We start from the raw sequence: 13,791 nt of genomic DNA on the forward strand, positions 1-13,791 counted from the left end.
AAATGTTCAGCTTTTTCAGCTTATTATTGCTATGACTTTTGGTACTTCTAATCCTTTTACTTTTTAAGATATTCCAGTTTTTCCGGGAATTTTTGCCCTATTAAAATGCATTGGGAAGTTATGATGCACGAGGCGCCCGGTTCGACACCCGGTTCGGACGCTTCAAAATTTTTTACCATTTTACTTTTAAAATGTTCAACTCTTTCAACTTAATACAGTTATTACTTTTGGTCATTCAAATCATTGAACTTTTTAAGATATTCCAGGATTTTCCAGGATTTTTGGCTCCATTAAAATACATAGAGAATCCTTGTGCTTAACTTCTTTTACAGGTTTTTACTTACTTTAACCATTGTATGAAACAGTTCAGCTCATTCCTTTCCTTCAAATCTTCAAATTTTCATTAATTCAGCCATTTTTTCAATAATTTCAGGCCTTGTTTAACTCCTTTTACAATTTTTTACCTCCAAAATTTTTTTTTACCACCACTTTTGGTCCTTCAAATCCTGCGACTTTTCAAAAGTGAAGGCTCATGGGAAAGTGTTGATTCCCAAACCATGAGTTAGGTGGCTGTTACGAGAAGTGACTATGATGTTTTTGCACCACATAAGTTAGTGGTTAAATGAAAATATAATGCTGTATCATTCAGCTAGCTAGCTGATGATCAATATATCTCTCCATTATACAAGGATGTGTTTGCAAAAAGTTATGGCAAATGCATAGTTGAGAGAATTGATCTTGAAGCTCTGCATATGCCAGAATATCTCCTGCTGCAGGATGTGGCTCCACTTTTACTGTCAAATGATTAGTGCTTTGGAGTACAACATCTAGGTTTGACGTCATTGTGGGATGGAGACTATTTGGCAGCCATTTTGTGTTTTTCAAATTTGAAACCTCTGTTTCTTTCAACCAATATAACTTCCACATATTTGTAGCTAGAGACACCGTTCAAACACTAAAATGATCACAAGGCTTTGGACTATAAAATACGTTTAGAAATCATTATGGGATGTCGACACAACCTACTGTTGGTGGCCTTTTTATGACAAAATCTGAAGCAAATATTGCAATTAACTTCATCCATGGCTGGAACTGAACATATTGAAATTCACTGGATCTGGACATATAAGGAATGTGGGCGTGGTTAGCCAACAAACTTCGTTGCTAAGGACGTCCAAAGGTTTACTTTTTCCGATTTGTCTGAAACTGACGTCGATTTGTTCGTCATCCCATGCCGACCCAAACGTAAAATGGTTGCTATGGAGATAAAATTAATAGAAAAGCCGCCATTTTGAAAAAAGTGGATTTTCTGTCAACTTAGAACATGTGGCTTTTACCAATATGATACTCTTAAACAATTTGGTTTTTTGAGTCAGTTGATGATGCTGATGCTAGCACTTTCAGCCATTTTAGCATCATCTTCAAATTTTCAACAGTACATCCATTTTTTCAACAATTTCAGCTTTCATGCTTAACTCCGTCTACAAATTTTGACCTGTTTTGGTCATTCTACTTTTACAATGTTCACCTTTGACTTGTGGTCCTTTAACTTTTCAAAATATTTCAGGATTTTGCAGGCAGTTCAGCCATTTTTTTTGAACAATTTCAGCTTTCATGCTTAACTCCTTCTACAATGTTTGACCTATTTTAGACATTCTACTTTTACAATGTTCAGCTTTTTCATCATATTTCTGCTTTCATTCAGCAATACAGCATTCAACCCTGCATTTTCTTCTGGAAATGCAGCTCCTTCTAGTTATTATTATTATTATTTATACTATCTTCCGCCGTTTTTTGACACTTAACTACTTCTACAATTTTTAACCGATTTTAACCATTCAACTTTTAAAATGTTCAGCTCTTTCAGCTTATTATTGCTATGACTTTTGGTTTTTCAAATCCTTTTACTTTTTAAGATATTCCAGTTTTTCCGGGAATTTTTGCCCTATTAAAATGCATTGGGAAGTTATGGTACATGAGGTTCCGGGTTCGACACCAGGTTCGGACACTTAAATTTTTTTTACCATTTCACTTTTAAAATGTTGAGCTCTTTCAACTTATTACAGTTATTACTTTTGGTCATTCAAATCATTAAACTTTTTAAGATATTCTAGGATTTTCCAGGATTTTTTGCTCCATTAAAATACATAGAGAATCCTTGTGCTTAACTTCTTTTACAGGTTTTTACTTACTTTAACCATTGTATGAAACAGTTCAGCTCATTCCTTTCCTTCAAATCTTCAAATTTTCATTAATTCAGCCATTTTTTCAATAATTTCAGGCCTTGTTTAACTCATTTTACAATTTTTTTACCTCCAAAATTTTTTTTACCACCACTTTTGGTCCTTCAAATCTTTCGACTTTTCAAAAGTGAAGGCTCATGGGAAAGTGTTGATTCCCAAACCATGAGTTAGGTGGCTGTTACGAGAAGTGACTATCATGTTTTTGCACCACACAAGTTAGTGGTTCAATGAAAATATATTGCTGTATCATTCAACTAGCTAGCTAGCTGATGATCATTATAACTCTCCATTATACATGGATGTGTGTGCAAAGACTAATGGCACATGCATAGTTGAGAGAATTGATCTTGAGGCTCTGCATTTGCCAGAATATCTCTTGCTGCATGACGTGACTCCATTTTTATTGTCAAATGATTGGTGCTTTGGATTATAACATCAAGGTTTGAAGTCATTATGGGATGGAGTCTGTTTGGTAGCCATTTTGTGTTTTTCAAATCTGAAGCCTTTGTTTCTTTAAACAAATATAACTTCAACATACTTGTAGCTAGAGACACCATTCAAACATTAAAATGATCACAAGGCTTTGGACTATTAAATACGTTTAGAAATCATTATGGGATGTCGACACAACCTACTGTTGGTGGCCTTTTTATGACAAAATCTGAAGCAAATATTGCAATAAACTTAATCCATGGCTGGAACTGAACAGATTGAAATTCACTGGATCTGGACATATAAGGAATGTGGGCGTGGTTAGCCAACAAACTTCGTTGCTAAGGACGTCCAAAGGTTTACTTTTACCGATTTGTCTGAAACTGACGTCGATTTGTTCGTCATCCCATGCCGACCCAAACGTAAAATGGTTGCTATGGAGATAAAATTAATAGAAAAGCCGCCATTTTGAAAAAAAGTGGATTTTCTGTCAACTTAGAACATGTAGCTTTTACCAATATGATACTCTTAAACAATGTGGTTTTTTGAGTCAGTTGATGATGCTGATGCTAGCACTTTTAGCCAATTTAGCATCATCTTCAAATTTTCAACAGTACATCCATTTTTTCAACAATTTCAGCTTTCATGCTTAACTCCGTCTACAAATTTTGACCTGTTTTGGTCATTCTACTTTTACAATGTTCACCTTTGACTTTTGGTCCTTTAATTTTTCAAAATATTCCAGGATTTTCCAGGACATTTCAGCCTTTTTTTCAACAATTTTTTAGCTTTCATGCTTAACTCCTTCTACAATGTTTGACCTATTTTAGACATTCTACTTTTACAATGTTCAGCTTTTTCATCATATTTCTGCTTTCATTCAGCAATACAGCATTCAACCCTGCATTTTCTTCTGGAAATGCAGCTCCTTCTAGTTATTATTCTTTACACCTATCTTCCGCCGTTTTTCGCCGCTTAACTCCTTCTACAATTTTTAACCGATTGTAACCATTCAACTTTTAAAATGTTCAGCTCTTTCTGCTTATTTGTGCTATGACTTTTGGTTTTTCATATCCTTTTACTTTTTAAGATATTCCAGGTTTTCCGGGAATTTTTGCTCCATTGAAATACATGGAGAATTTTTCGTTCAGAAGTTCACAGTTAAACTCCTTCTACAATTTTTCACCTATTTTAACCGTTTGACTATGAAAATGTTCAGGTCTTTCATTTTATTCTAGCTATGACATTTTGTCCATCAAATCCTTGAACTTTTCCAGATATTCCCGGATATTCCCGGATTTTCCAATCTTTTTGCTCCATTGGCCACACCTTTGCTTCTTTAAACAATTGTAACTTTAACATTCTTTTGGCTAGAGACACCGTTCAAATATTGAAATGTTCACAAGGTTTTGGACTTCAACATAAGGTTTAAAAATTATTATGGGATGGCAACACCACCTACAAATTGGCGGCCATTTTGTGCCAAAATGTGAGGCAATTTTAAACTTCTTCAAACTTTCACCTATTTTTACCATTCTACTATTACAATGTTCAACCTTTTCAGCTTATTCCTTTCAGCTATGACTTTTGGTCCTTCAAATCCTTGAACTTTTCCAGATATTCCCGGAAATTCCCAGATTTTCCAATCTTTTTGCTCCATTGGCCACACCTTTGCTTCTTTAAACAATTGTAACTTTAACATTCTTTTGGCTAGAGACACCGTTCAAATATTGAAATGTTCACAAGGTTTTGGACTTCAACATAAGGTTCAAAATTATTATGGGATGGTTACACCACCTACAGTTTGGCGGCCATTTTGTGCCAAAATGTGAGGCAATTTTAAACTTCTTCAAACTTTCACCTATTTTTACCATTCTACTATTACAATGTTCAACCCTTTCAGCTTATTCCTTTCAGCTATGACTTTTGGTCCTTCAAATCCTTGAACTTTTCCAGATATTCCCGGATATTCCCAGATTTTCCAATCTTTTTGCTCCATTGGCCACACCTTTGCTTCTTTAAACAATTGTAACTTTAACATTCTTTTGGCTAGAGACACCGTTCAAATATTGAAATGTTCACAAGGTTTTGGACTTCAACATAACGTTCAAAATTATTATGGGATGGCAACACCACCTACAGTTTGGCGGCCATTTTGTGCCAAAATGTGAGGCAATTTTAAACTTCTTCAAACTTTCACGTAGTTTAATCCTTCTACTATTACAATGTTCAACCCTTTCAGCTTATTCCTTTCAGCTACGACTTTTAGTCTTTCAAATCTTTGAACTTTTCAAGATATTCCAAGATTTTCCAGGATTTTTGCTCCATTAAAATGCATAGGGAATTCTTGTGCTTAACTTCTTTTACAGGTTTTTACTTTTTTTAACCATTTTACTTTTAAAATGTTGATCTCTTTCAGCTCAGTTCAGCCATTTATTTTACACATTAAGCTTTCTTTCAGCAATACAGCATTCAACCCTGCATTTTCTTCTGGAAATGCAGCTCCTTCTAGTTGGTTGAATGCTGTAAAGCATTCAACCCTTTGTTTTCCTGTTTCTCTTTATTTATTATTATTCTTTACACCTATCTTCCGCCGTTTTTCGCCGCTTAACTCCTTCTACAATTTTTAACCGATTATAACCATTCAACTTTTAAAATGTTCAGCTCTTTCTGCTTATTTGTGCTATGACTTTTGGTTTTTCATATCCTTTTACTTTTTAAGATATTCCAGGTTTTCCGGGAATTTTTGCTCCATTGAAATACATGGAGAATTTTTCGTTCAGAAGTTCACAGTTAAACTCCTTCTACAATTTTTCACCTATTTTAACCGTTTGACTATGAAAATGTTCAGGTCTTTCATTTTATTCTAGCTATGACATTTTGTCCATCAAATCCTTGAACTTTTCCAGATATTCCCGGATATTCCCGGATTTTCCAATCTTTTTGCTCCATTGGCCACACCTTTGCTTCTTTAAACAATTGTAACTTTAACATTCTTTTGGCTAGAGACACCGTTCAAATATTGAAATGTTCACAAGGTTTTGGACTTCAACATAAGGTTTAAAAATTATTATGGGATGGCAACACCACCTACAAATTGGCGGCCATTTTGTGCCAAAATGTGAGGCAATTTTAAACTTCTTCAAACTTTCACCTATTTTTACCATTCTACTATTACAATGTTCAACCTTTTCAGCTTATTCCTTTCAGCTATGACTTTTGGTCCTTCAAATCCTTGAACTTTTCCAGATATTCCCGGAAATTCCCAGATTTTCCAATCTTTTTGCTCCATTGGCCACACCTTTGCTTCTTTAAACAATTGTAACTTTAACATTCTTTTGGCTAGAGACACCGTTCAAATATTGAAATGTTCACAAGGTTTTGGACTTCAACATAAGGTTCAAAATTATTATGGGATGGCAACACCACCTACAGTTTGGCGGCCATTTTGTGCCAAAATGTGAGGCAATTTTAAACTTCTTCAAACTTTCACCTATTTTTACCATTCTACTATTACAATGTTCAACCCTTTCAGCTTATTCCTTTCAGCTATGACTTTGGTCCTTCAAATCTTTGAACTTTTCCAGATATTCCCGGATATTCCCAGATTTTCCAATGTTTTTGCTCCATTGGCCACACCTTTGCTTCTTTAAACAATTGTAACTTTAACATTCTTTTGGCTAGAGACACCGTTCAAATATTGAAATGTTCACAAGGTTTTGGACTTCAACATAAAGTTCAAAATTATTATGGGATGGCAACACCACCTACAGTTTGGCGGCCATTTTGTGCCAAAATGTGAGGCAATTTTAAACTTCTTCAAACTTTCACGTATTTTAATCCTTCTACTATTACAATGTTCAACCCTTTCAGCTTATTCCTTTCAGCTACGACTTTTAGTCTTTCAAATCTTTGAACTTTTCAAGATATTCCAAGATTTTCCAGGATTTTCCAAGATTTTTGCTTCATATAAATACATGGAGAATCCTTGTAAACCTTTGTTGCTTTCAAGCATCATAACTTTAACAAGCTTTCAGCTAGAGGCACCGTTCAAACATTGAAATGCCCACAAGGCTTTGGACTTCAACATACGTTTTGAAATTATTATGGGATGGCAACACAACTTACTGTTTGGTGGGCATATTCTGACCATATCTGAAGCAAATGTTGCAATAAACTTCAACCATGGCTGGAACTGAACATATTGAAATTCACTGGATCTGGACATATAAGGAATGTGGGCGTGGTTAGCAAACAAAGCTCGTTGCTAAGGACGTCCAAAAGTTTACTTTTTCCGATTCATCTGAAACCGACGTTGATTTGTTCCTCATCTCCAGGCGACCCAAACATAAAATGGTTGCTATGGAGATAAAATCAATAGAAAAGCCGCCATTTTGAAAAGAGTGGATTTTCTATCAACTTAGAACATGTAGCTTTTACCAATATAATACTCTCAAACAACGTGTTTTTTGGAGTCAGTTGATGATGCTGATTCCAATGCTAGTACTTTTAGCCATTTTAGCAACATCTTCAAATTTTCAACAATTCAGCCCTTTTTTCAACAATTTCAGCTTTCATGCTTAAGTCCTACAAATTTTGACCTATTTCAGCCATTCTACTATTACAATGTTCAACTTTTTCAGCTTATTCCTGCTAGGACTTTTGCACTTTTAACTTTTCATGGTTCTTCCAGTACAGTTCAGCCATTTCTTCAGCTAATTCAGCTTTCATTCAGCAGTACAGCATTCAACCCTGCATTTTCTTCTGGAAATGCAGCTCCTTCTAGTTTATTATTATCGTATCTTATAGTATCTTCCGCCGTTTTTTGGCGTTTAACTACTTCTACAATTTTTAACCTATTTTAACCATTCTACTATTAAAATGTTCATCTCTTTCATCTTATTTCTGCTATGACTTTTGGTTTTTCAAATCCTTTTACTTTTTAAGATATTCCAGGTTTTCCGGGAATTTTTGCTCCATTGAAATACATGGAGAATTTTTCGTTCAGAAGTTCACAGTTAAACTCCTTCTACAATTTTTCACCTATTTTAACCGTTCGACTATGAAAATGTTCAGCTCTTTCATCTTATTCTAGCTATGACATTTTGGTCCTTCAAATCTTTGAACTTTTCCAGATATTCCCGGATATTCCCAGATTTTCCAATGGTTTTGCTCCATTGGCCACACCTTTGCTTCTTTAAACAATTGTAACTTTAACATTCTTTTGGCTAGAGACACCGTTCAAATATTGAAATGTTCACAAGGTTTTGGACTTCAACATAAAGTTCAAAATTATTATGGGATGGCAACACCACCTACAGTTTGGCGGCCATTTTGTGCCAAAATGTGAGGCAATTTTAAACTTCTTCAAACTTTCACCTATTTTTACCATTCTACTATTACAATGTTCAACCTTTTCAGCTTATTCCTTTCAGCTATGACTTTTGGTCCTTCAAATCCTTGAACTTTTCCAGATATTCCCGGATATTCCCAGATTTTCCAATCTTTTTGCTCCATTGGCCACACCTTTGCTTCTTTAAACAATTGTAACTTTAACATTCTTTTGGCTAGAGACACCGTTCAAATATTGAAATGTTCACAAGGTTTTGGACTTCAACATAAGGTTTAAAAATTATTATGGGATGGCAACACCACCTACAGTTTGGCGGCCATTTTGTGCCAAAATGTGAGGCAATTTTAAACTTCTTCAAACTTTCACCTATTTTTACCATTCTACTATTACAATGTTCAACCCTTTCATCTTATTCCTTTCAGCTATGACTTTTGGTCCTTCAAATCTTTGAACTTTTCCAGATATTCCCGGATATTCCCAGATTTTCCAATCTTTTTGCTCCATTGGCCACACCTTTGCTTCTTTAAACAATTGTAACTTTAACATTCTTTTGGCTAGAGACACCGTTCAAATATTGAAATGTTCACAAGGTTTTGGACTTCAACATAAAGTTCAAAATTATTATGGGATGGCAACACCACCTACAGTTTGGCGGCCATTTTGTGCCAAAATGTGAGGCAATTTTAAACTTCTTCAAACTTTCACGTATTTTAATCCTTCTACTATTACAATGTTCAACCCTTTCAGCTTATTCCTTTCAGCTACGACTTTTAGTCTTTCAAATCTTTGAACTTTTCAAGATATTCCAAGATTTTCCAGGATTTTTGCTCCATTAAAATGCATAGGGAATTCTTGTGCTTAACTTCTTTTACAGGTTTTTACTTTTTTTAACCATTTTACTTTTAAAATGTTGATCTCTTTCAGCTCAGTTCAGCCATTTATTTTACACATTAAGCTTTCTTTCAGCAATACAGCATTCAACCCTGCATTTTCTTCTGGAAATGCAGCTCCTTCTAGTTGGTTGAATGCTGTAAAGCATTCAACCCTTTGTTTTCCTGTTTCTCTTTATTTATTATTATTCTTTACACCTATCTTCCGCCGTTTTTCGCCGCTTAACTCCTTCTACAATTTTTAACCGATTATAACCATTCAACTTTTAAAATGTTCAGCTCTTTCTGCTTATTTGTGCTATGACTTTTGGTTTTTCATATCCTTTTACTTTTTAAGATATTCCAGGTTTTCCGGGAATTTTTGCTCCATTGAAATACATGGAGAATTTTTCGTTCAGAAGTTCACAGTTAAACTCCTTCTACAATTTTTCACCTATTTTAACCGTTTGACTATGAAAATGTTCAGGTCTTTCATTTTATTCTAGCTATGACATTTTGTCCATCAAATCCTTGAACTTTTCCAGATATTCCCGGATATTCCCGGATTTTCCAATCTTTTTGCTCCATTGGCCACACCTTTGCTTCTTTAAACAATTGTAACTTTAACATTCTTTTGGCTAGAGACACCGTTCAAATATTGAAATGTTCACAAGGTTTTGGACTTCAACATAAGGTTTAAAAATTATTATGGGATGGCAACACCACCTACAAATTGGCGGCCATTTTGTGCCAAAATGTGAGGCAATTTTAAACTTCTTCAAACTTTCACCTATTTTTACCATTCTACTATTACAATGTTCAACCTTTTCAGCTTATTCCTTTCAGCTATGACTTTTGGTCCTTCAAATCCTTGAACTTTTCCAGATATTCCCGGAAATTCCCAGATTTTCCAATCTTTTTGCTCCATTGGCCACACCTTTGCTTCTTTAAACAATTGTAACTTTAACATTCTTTTGGCTAGAGACACCGTTCAAATATTGAAATGTTCACAAGGTTTTGGACTTCAACATAAGGTTTAAAAATTATTATGGGATGGCAACACCACCTACAGTTTGGCGGCCATTTTGTGCCAAAATGTGAGGCAATTTTAAACTTCTTCAAACTTTCACCTATTTTTACCATTCTACTATTACAATGTTCAACCCTTTCATCTTATTCCTTTCAGCTATGACTTTTGGTCCTTCAAATCTTTGAACTTTTCCAGATATTCCCGGATATTCCCAGATTTTCCAATCTTTTTGCTCCATTGGCCACACCTTTGCTTCTTTAAACAATTGTAACTTTAACATTCTTTTGGCTAGAGACACCGTTCAAATATTGAAATGTTCACAAGGTTTTGGACTTCAACATAAAGTTCAAAATTATTATGGGATGGCAACACCACCTACAGTTTGGCGGCCATTTTGTGCCAAAATGTGAGGCAATTTTAAACTTCTTCAAACTTTCACGTATTTTAATCCTTCTACTATTACAATGTTCAACCCTTTCAGCTTATTCCTTTCAGCTACGACTTTTAGTCTTTCAAATCTTTGAACTTTTCAAGATATTCCAAGATTTTCCAGGATTTTCCAAGATTTTTGCTTCATTTAAATACATGGAGAATCCTTGAAAACCTTTGTTGCTTTCAAGCATTATAACTTTAACAAGCTTTCAGCTAGAGGCACTGTTCAAACATTGAAATGCTCACAAGGCTTTGGACTTCAACATACGTTTTGAAATTATTATGGGATGGCAACACAACCTACTGTTTGGTGGGCATTTTTTGACAAAATCTGAAGCAAATGTTGCAATAAACTTCATCCATGGCTGGAACTGAGCATATTGAAATTCACTGGATCTGGACATATAAGGAATGTGGGCGTGGTTAGCAAACAAACTTTTTTGCTAAGGACGTCCAAAGGTTTACTTTTTCCGATTTGTCTGAAACTGACGTCGATTTGTTCGTCATCCCCAGGCGACCGAAACATAAAATGGTTGCTATGGAGATAAAATCAATAGGAAAGCCGCCATTTTGGAAAAAGTGGATTTTCTGTCAACTTAGAACATGTAGCTTTTAACAATATGATACTCTCAAACAAAGTGTTTTTTTGAGTCAGTTGATGATGCTGATTCCAATGCTAGCACTTTTAACCATTTTAGCAACATCTTCAAATTTTCAACAGTCCAGTCATTTTTGTATCAACTTAAGCTTTCATGCTTAACTCCTTCTACATTTTTTGACCTATTTTAGCCATTCTACTATTACAATGTTCAACTTTTTCAACTTTTTCCTGCTATGATTTTTTTTTAAATCTTTTAACTTTTAAAGATATTCCGGGATTTCCCAGGATTTTTGCTTCATTAAAATACATAGGAAATCTTTTTTTTAACTTCTTTTACAGTTTTTTACCTACTTTAACCATTCTACTTTTAAAATGTTGAGGTCTTTCAGCTCTGTTCAGCCATTTCTTCAGCAAATTCAGCTTTCATTCAGCATTATAGCATTCAACCCTGCATTTTCTTCTGGAAATGCAGCTCCTTCTAGTGTTTAATTAATGTCATTTTTTGTATTATTTTGAAATAAAGTAAAATATGAATATCGTTAACAGAATTATAAGGATGAATGGCAATATGCATAGTTCAATTTGGATGAAAATTAACCATTATGTTCATGAGAACAATTTGAAAACTAACATGCTTTAAGTGTCTACTTTTGCAAGAAAAGGTTATAGAGATTTCAGCCTTTGTGTAGCATAAAATGAGTTTGATAGCAGGATTATTATGGGCAATAATAACACAATAATTTAAATTTTCTGGGGGAAAAAGTTGGAAATCCTAGCCTGACCTGAAATGTATTTTGCTTGAGTGAATCATATAATTCTGCTGGATTTTTGTAATTAGTCTGTTTTTTAAATCAATGGTTGTGTCCGAATTCCCACCTTAACCCCATAACTACTAAAAAACTATGTAGTGCGGCACTATATAGTGCCCTTAATTTTAAAAGCAATTCGGACACTGTACTCACTACTTCTTTTTTTAAGTTTTTTAACATACGACATCATCGATTTCACAAAGTTAAAACCTTATTGTTATGAGGGTTTTGCGACAGCTATTTCTGGATCCACTGTCTTCTGAAGATAAAAACAATGATGGGAACCGCGGAAGTGTCACCAAAACATCAGTCAAGAAACACAAAGATGGAGAAGTCGTCTGTGGTCACCACTTACAGAACCTCTCTCTCATTGGAGGTGTCTTCCTATCATTTCTACATGTTGTCTATTCCACAAAATGTGTGAAATTGTCAGTCAGTGTTGCTTCCCGATTGGACAGTTTGATGCACAGAAGTGTGATTGACTTGGAGTTATACTGAGTTGTTTAGGTGTTCCCTTCATATTTTATATTTATCATTTTTAGTTACTGTGAACCGATGGATGACTATTTTAGTAGTTTTGCCAACATACCTATGGTGGGTAGCCAAAGCTTCAAGCCATAACTTTGTGCACTGCTGGGTTTTTCTTTGCATTCTATCTTCCTTTTTTTCTACTATAAACAGATTCTGCTTAACAGCTTCTTTGAAAATGTGACTAAAAAGAGAAATTGTGTCATAAACAGTCACAAATGATAAAAGGAAAAAAAGAGACAAAAGAAAAGAAATTAGCTTTCACGCTCAAACATCTGAGAAATCTATTAAAAGCAAAAACGATATCAGATATATAAAGCCAGCTTTATGACTTTGAAGCAAACAAAGCTAGGAAACCACAGGCAAACAGCTGAGAGTTGCTCCTCAGCAAAAAGTAGTACATTTGAAGTTTATTTTATTGAGGAAAAATATAGCAAGCATACTAATAGACCATGTAAGAAGTATACTAACTGAATACTTCTTCAGACTAAATTAGAACATTTACAATGTATAGATTAGGGTAAACTTCAAGTATACTGCCTCACTTTTAGTATTAACTAAGTAACGTTGTAGAAAACTTAAAATTGTTAATTGCCAGTGAGCTGTTTTCTCATATTTTTACAGAGATTAATTATTGAGCTTTAAGAATCAAAATGCCTTCTTATATATTATATGTTGGGCAACTAGAAAAAATATTCTGCAGTGAAACAAATAATTCTTTAAGTAGCTGAAATTGATAGTATATAAAAGTAATTCCCGGTGAAAAGTATTCTCATTATACTTTGACAAACTGATGGTTTGCTGCATTAGTTGGACCAGTTTACCAGCAGGAACTTAGCTTGAGCTGCATTTGAACACTTCTGGATGCAGCAGTCTGTTCAATGATCACTTGTGTCTGTTTTTTTGTTATTCCCTAAAAAAGGCCAAATGTTAGGAACAGATTAAATTTGCATTCATAATTGAAAGAACGAGAATGCAAATTTAGAATCTGGTAAGGACAAATTATCTCAAATTATGTCTAATCATCATAGTGTCTCTTATAATTAACACAGAATCAAACTCTAAAGTTCCACTCCGATCATCTTTGGATCTTTTGTAAAAAGCGTTGCCAGTTATCTTTTAATTATGAAAATCCTGTTTTTTAGGCAAAAAAAACCAAAACCTATTAGTATATTATTTTCTAGAACAGTTTCTGCAGAGGAGCAGGAGTTCATTAGAAATTCACCTATGAGTTGTTGGCAGAGAGTAAGCCTGGCCGCACTTCCGGTCATCCATCAGTTTACACACTCCCTCTGGCTTACAGCCCCTCACACCCCCAACCTAACATTACCAGTGGAACAAAAATGGCGAGCAATATCGGAGTTTATCCAGCCGTACAGTTTTGAGCCACATGCTCAAGCAAGGAACACAGAGACGTTCATGGATCTATTTGTGTACAAGTGGATGCATCAGAATGGAGTGAAGCAGGAAGCTTGTGGCCCGCCCAGCATATTT

The sequence above is a fragment of the Oryzias latipes genome, chromosome 18 (assembly GCF_053564925.1).
Source record: "Oryzias latipes strain Hd-rR chromosome 18, Olatipes_Hd-rR_3.1".
Taxonomy (NCBI): domain Eukaryota; kingdom Metazoa; phylum Chordata; class Actinopteri; order Beloniformes; family Adrianichthyidae; genus Oryzias; species Oryzias latipes.